Below are 7,224 nucleotides of genomic sequence, written 5' to 3' on the forward strand. Positions count from 1 at the left end.
TTTATTATTGCAATACACTTGTCATCAATGAAGCAAACAAAAGTGTAATTTAATAAGAAATACTGAATTTTTATTTTTTTAAGAACTTGTCAGTGAATGTGAAACTTGCATCAGAAATATTTGTTGTCAGTTATATTCCAACAAGGGAACTGTTGTAATACCAGTGACAGCATAAGAACCAAGGGTCAAAAATATGCTAAAGAAGCATCAGCATCTACTTCAAAAGTTCATAGTTATTTTAAGAAGACTATCCTGTTGATAATGATTTAACACATTCAGCTATAAGAAGGTACACTTAATCTCTTTCTGTGAAGCAAGAGTTTTCATTTAGATCAAATGACTGCTCTAAGTTGATTGCTTTCATTGTTGATCCCAACTTTTCCTGTGACTGTACAAAAAGTAAAGCGATGGTGGTTAATAAGATGGCTTCTTTAGCAGAAGAATTTTGCAAAAAGTTATATGATGTCAGTTTTTTCTCAGTGTTGACAAATGCTTGCAATAGAAAAGAGCTAAGATGAATTCAATAACCGTTCTTTTTTTATTTCAACTAATAGAATCAAAATCGTTCTGTCTAAGGTGCAATGTCTGACAGTGTTGTGAATGCTATTATAAATTTAGTTAAATATGTTAGCATTTAACATAAAATATTTGTTTTATAGAGAAAATATGAACACAAATTTTAGTGGATCACAATGTGGTGGTAAAAATATTCATATTAAATCAAGAGGCAGTGAAGCATAAACGTATTTGGAATTGGTTGTGGTGTACATATAATTTATAATTTCAACTAAACAAGCTATTCTCTTCTACTTATCTAAATGGAAGCTGTAACTGTCAAAAATTAAGAAATATTGATATATATACCCACATAGAGTAATGAACTACACCTTTTTGGGGGGAAGATGGTGTTAAAAAGATTACTTTACTTTTCTTAGTTACCCAGCATCAGTTAGTTTTTTTAAAATATCTAAATTTTTGATGAAGTACTTTATAAAAAAATGAAATGTTTTACAATGGTATTGAATTTTTTTTAACAATAATAAAGCTTATTTTAATTATCTTGCCATTTATACATTGAACGTTGTATCTTTGAGCCTACCGAATTTCTGATTATCTGTTTTTGAAAAATAAATAAACATTTAGAATCAAAGGCATAGTCATATTTGTTCAGGTCCATGTTGACAATAACTGGTTTTGAATTCATATAAGTGTCTGGAATTGGCCAATGTAAACCAAGATGATGGCGATGAACCTGGATTAAACAGCCATCATTGCAATGCCATAGTATTCCTTTAATTTTACCCTGTCTGCAACCTTCACACCAGGACAACAGATCATTGTGCCTCAGAGTAGGCAGATTTTTTATGTGAAATTCTCCGTGTGGTTTCGGGAGATGTAATGGATGCTTCTTGCTTCCTAACCCATATGGGTTTCCACTGATATTTGTTCCTATAAGCTCCAATGTTTGTTCTAACAGATCTGTTAGTGGCACTGCACTAATTTCCAAAAGTCCTGGATCATCAGGAGGATGCTTCAATACCAGAGTGATTTCAAATTCATAATTAACTACAGAGGAATGCCAACAATATTGTTTGTTGTTTTTTTCTACTGGTACCTCACCAGGAATGTGTCCATTTTCATCAGGGACTGGTTTCCCATTTAATGATCTAGTTTCCTTTGCTTGTATCCAGCACTCAGGGACAAGTTTGCAGTCCTCCTTAACATTCCAAAAAAAAAAAAAAAAATTATTTTGAGTTTTCTTTTGAATATAGAAATTTTTTAAATCATTTCTCAGCTAGTTTGTTTGGTTTTCTACCTAGCCAAGCCCAAAGATATGGCTGACCTTTGTTGGTAGTAACATAACAACATATCCCGTCTACTCTTTTGTTGGAATTGCACTGTATATATCCGTATCTTATGCCTTGTGATTTATAGTTTCAGTTGCCAAAACTTTAAATGGCTGATGCTCCCTTTTGGCGGAGGGCTCCTCTTTTCACCTCCATCACAAACATACAGGGCGTTTTCTGCTGTACTGAGCCCAGGCGTCTCATGGTGGGTCCAAGAGGCACTGCGGCTTGACAGCGCATTTCCTAGTGAGGAGAAAGTCTCCAGGAGGCCACCACAGCGCCCCAGGTGCTCACAATCTGCCAGTACTGAATTTTTTTAAAGTAAGTTCTTTGTTTGGTTGCATTTTGTTTAAAATTCACTGAAAATATTTAATCAAAATATTTAAAACATGAATGCCAAAAACCTTCAGCTTTTGAAGTACTCAGCATGTTTACAAATAGGAAAAAAATCAATAAATAAAATTGATTTCTCAAAAAGTAAGGAAAGGAGAAACAAAAATAAAACAGTAAAAGCTCAAATTATAACTTTACTACTCAAAGTGTGATCCCAAGCCACCTGGGAACTTGGAGGAATGCAGAATCTCACCCATCCTAGACCTACTGAATTGAGCTCTTCAGTTTAATTTATGATTCTCAGGTGATTTGTATGCAAATTAAAATTTGAGAAACCTGGATACAAGATTTAATTTAGAAATTTGGCAGTTGTATTTTGGAATATCTTGCTATGTAAGAAGAATACATTGGTTTTTTTCTTTAAATTGGAAAAATTTATATTTTTTCAGGATAACAGAAAATTGAAAAGGCCTATAAAGTTGCAATATCTAAATTTGGCAAAGTGTACAAAATAATCATTAAAAAAAAAATCTCACTGCCATCAAGTCAACTCCGACTTATAGCGAACCTGTAGGACAGAATAGAGCCGCCCCATAGGGTTTCCGAGGCTAAAATCTTTACGGAGGCAGACTGCCACATGTTTCTCCCACAGAGCAGCAGATGAGTTGGAACTGCCGACCTTTTGGTTAGCAGCCAAGCTCTTAACCACTGCGCCATCAGGTTCCTAATCATAAATAGAGACAACTTACTTGACTATTTTCACCTTTTAAAATTATTTATTGAAGAAAAGCCTCTACATGGAAACAAAAGTATTTGTTCTGAAGTATGTATGCATCAATAAGAAAAACAAAAGTGGAACTGAGAATAGTGTCCCATTTACCAGAATTTTGTATGAACTAAACAGGTACTTCCATGCCTGTAGAAAGAGTTTTTCTCAGTTAAAAACATTATGACCTACAGAAAAGGGCCAATTGTAGATGTCAATGTTTTAAATTCTATTAAATATAAAATGCAGCTTTGAAGGCGATTGTATGCAATTTTATTTTAAAAATTAAAAATCATAAGAGCGTATTCAAAAAAGACTTTAAGAAAAATGCCAGTCAAAAGTTGTGTGATAGATCTATTTATAACAACCACAAAAAAAAGAAAAAGAAAAAAAGACAGAGTAGCTGCTGAGTCTGATTATGTACACTGGAAAACCTTCATGGGTTTTGGCTTCTTAGTTTGGAGGTTTAAGGTCATGGTTTCATGGGACATCCCAGTTAATTGGCCTAGTGACATGCTTCATGCCTCTGTTATACCTTCTAGCTGGATGCTAGTGCCTGGGGTCTTAAATGCTTGCTGGTGACCATCCAAGGGACACCAATTGGTCTCTAGTCACCTGGAACAACAGAGGAAGAAGGAGCATCAGGAATAGAAGGAGAATATGGAATGTGTGACTAATTGCCTCCATGAACTACTGCCTCTTTTGCCTATCTATATAGGATCAAATTGACAACAGCAGCTCGAAAGATTAGATAGGAATCTTTGAGGGGAGTAAATTTATGTTAATGAGGGAGGAACAGCTCAGAAAAGGAGGGTGAGAATGGTTACACAACTCAAAGAATGTAATCAATATCACTGAATTGTACATGTAGAACTGTTGAATTGGTGTATGTTTTGCTGTGTATATTCTCAACAACAAGATAAATAAAATTACATGTATTTATAAAAAAAATACTAGTGACAAGATATTAGACATAGCTATAACTAAGAATCTGATTAAAGTAATCTATACAAAATAATTAATCTCCTTATGTTATTTTTGAGGAGCACTGGTGGCGCAGTGGTTAAGCACTTGGCTGCTAGCTGAAAAGTCAGCAGTTTGAACCCACCTGCCACTCCACAGGAGAAAGATGTGGCAGTCTGCTTCCGTAAAGATTACAGCCTTGGAAACCCTATGGGACAATTCTACTTTGTCCTATAGGGTCGCTATGAGTTGGAATTGACTCAAGGGCCACAGGTTTGGTTTGGTTTTGGTTTATGTTATTTTTACTTTTCTCCTTTTTTTGCTCATAACATCAATACTCAATATAGTAAAGTTTTACAATAATTAATATAATAATATTTTTTAAATTTGCTTTAATTTACATGGGTATATCTTATAATTTGAAGAAATTTTTATTTTGAGATCATTTTGAATAGAATTATTTTTGAGCCCCACAATATAATAAAATCAATTTGTTAGTCAATAAAAATATTTCTAAAATTATGTAATTTGAATGAATTTTTAGCACCCCTCTCCCCACCCCACACATACACTCTCAAAAGTGCCCTGGCTTGGATGATTGATTATAATGCAAAGGAGTCCATTTGTTCTTTCACCTTAGCCTTTCAAAATTATGACTCTTCTGGCCTGAAAAATAAAAAGTGCTCACTGAACCATATCTCTTATTGTCTGTTTTCTCAAGTGTGGTGAAAAGCCTAAAAACTATCACTTTTAAGAGCTCAAGTTCAGTTCAGTTCTTAGGCAGAAATAATGATCCTCTACTTTTGTTTTAAGGGAGATTGTAAAAGGAGATGATAGACAACATGATTGATGTCACTGGTATCACTGAATTGTACATGTGGAAAATGTTGAATTGGCACATGTTACCTATATTTTTACAACAATAAAAAAAGGAGATGATAGAGAAAGACGAGACATGAATAGTTTCAGAACTAAAATTACATATAAATTTATTGAAAAATAGTATCTTATTAATTCCATGCATATTATATAGACATTATGCCTAGTATAGTAAATTTATGTGTGGCCCCTCTCAACATTTCTGTTTTCACCATCCTGGTCTAAGTCACCATTATCTCTCACCTAGGTTATTGAAGTAACCTTCAAATAATATCTCTACTTGCCCCGTTAGAGTAAAATACTAACATAAAAACCAAACCAAACTCATTGCTGTCAAGTTGATTCTGACTCTTAGTGACACCATAGGACAGATTAGAACTGTCCCAGAGGGTTTCCAAGGAATGGTTGGTGGATTTGAACTGCCGACCTTTTGTTTAGCATCCAAACGCTTAACAACTGCACCACCAGGCCTCCAAAAATGTAGTCTTTAAATTTTTAAGGCCCATTTATATCACTCTTCTGCTGACTTTCAATCTCATTCGTAATAAAAGCCAAATTTCTTAAAGTGTCCTTCAAGGTTTTTCATGATCTATTCCACTTAATCTTCTACACTGTACTTACAAAAGTGACGGTGATAATGGGATGACCAGTCACTTACACATCTTCTAATCACTTATTGACATTGTTAGATTCCAGAGACCAGGTCATTATGCAAAACTGGTATTATGCAAAAATGGAGGATGACCACATCAGATCACAAAATGGAGGATGATTGTATCATTACATAACTGCCAAATTACACCATTACATAACTGCCTGATTGCATCATTACATAACTGCCCAACCACTGAGAATCACGGGCCAGCCAATTTGACACAACCATCAAAGCTAGTGCTACTCTCGCCTTGTGCCTCAGTGTTCGTTACTGCCAGGCATACGCTGTTAACACACAAAATGGTCAGACAGTAGATTTTTTACTGTTGTTGTAAATGTGCAGTATCAGATAACAAGATAGTAAGTGAGAAGGTGTATATTATTTGGTTTCATTTCAGAGATGTTTGATTAGGTTTTCCCTAAATGAGGATATTGTCTTTGCTATATTGCTATTTTTGGCTCCCCGCCTCATTCTTCGTTGTCTTACAACTCTCCTACTTAGACCCACCTGTTCAGTCTCCTGTTCTACCTGCTTCTCTTTAGGACAGCAGTTCCAGTTTGCCAGCCAGCCTGTGCCTCAAGTTCTGAGAATACATTTTTCTTTCCCATTTTATTACATGGGATTATTAGCCAGTGATTTACCCTTTTGGAATATTGGTTTTTGAAGTGTTTGTTCCTAGACAGACTTCATCTTCCTAATCTAGGACTTGCTTTTCTGGCTACCAATCAATGAATATTAATATAATGCAGACTTGCTTGTATATGAGTATGAACAAAATGCTCTATGAAAGTAATTCTGCTGAGTCTCAGAAATCATCTGATCTCCATTCGGAGCCCATATTATCATTTCCTCAGAACTTTTCAGTTATCTCCATTGTGAGTCATCCATGTGTATATTTGAGAATTGCTTGTTTTTACAAAGACAGGCTTCCAAGGCTGCTATAGCCTATGGCAGTCACTATATTCTGATCTCTAAGAGAAAGTGTTTTCTGTACCATGCATTTAGACAATGGAATATATGCTGCATTTTCTGAATCATAATTGTTTCACTTATTCTACATTGAGTATCTAATAGATGCTATGAACTGAGGATTCAGAGCTATTCTCAAAGTGTCATATGGCACCTTTGTGCTAATTAGAAAAAAATACACCCTTTTCTCTGGGGAAACATAGCTTTGTGTGAGGTTGCTGTTTGTAGCCTGATGGGCAGAGCATGGATGATTTCAGATCTCCACCCTCTCTCTTCCCAAGGTACCTTTGGGCAGTGAACAACCTATACAACAGTATGTGATGGTTGTAGAGCTGTAAGGCATTTTCTCTGTCTCAAAGAACGTCAATATTAGTAGAAATTTCCTGAGGAGATGGATTCTGGTTTGGTCATCTCTTTTCCCTCTTATACCTAAAGGAAGGGCTGAATACATAGTAAATTCTTAATGCTTAAAAAAATAAATGTCCAATTCAGTAGAAATATTTGGATAGAATGCTCTAGAAATCAATATGTGTGTTTTTACCAGCTTTGATCTGGCTGTTCTAAAACTTTTCTCTTGGACTGAAAGGGGAAAATTTAAAAAAAAAAAGAGAATTGAGTGAGTATACTTGCTTGACAAATTAATTTGTAAATATGCTTGTATTGTCAATATTAAATACTAATATAATTTCATTTGCGGTACTCTGATTGCTTTCAAAGACATAAATCCCTATACATATTATAATGAAATACCATTCTTTGAAGTACAGATGATGATAAAGATTCTTTGATTTCAGACATCCATACAGCCTCTT

At 34.8% G+C, this 7,224-nt stretch overlaps 1 pseudogene; it reads right to left on the reverse strand.

Annotated features, from left to right (window-relative positions):
- Window positions 1-1,067: 1,067 nt before the first annotated feature.
- LOC101346658 (uncharacterized protein C12orf29 homolog) lies at window positions 1,068-2,051 on the reverse strand (annotated as a pseudogene).
- Window positions 2,052-7,224: the final 5,173 nt, after the last annotated feature.

This window comes from Trichechus manatus, unplaced genomic scaffold, assembly GCF_000243295.1.
Source record: "Trichechus manatus latirostris isolate Lorelei unplaced genomic scaffold, TriManLat1.0 scaffold00054, whole genome shotgun sequence".
Classification (NCBI taxonomy): domain Eukaryota; kingdom Metazoa; phylum Chordata; class Mammalia; order Sirenia; family Trichechidae; genus Trichechus; species Trichechus manatus.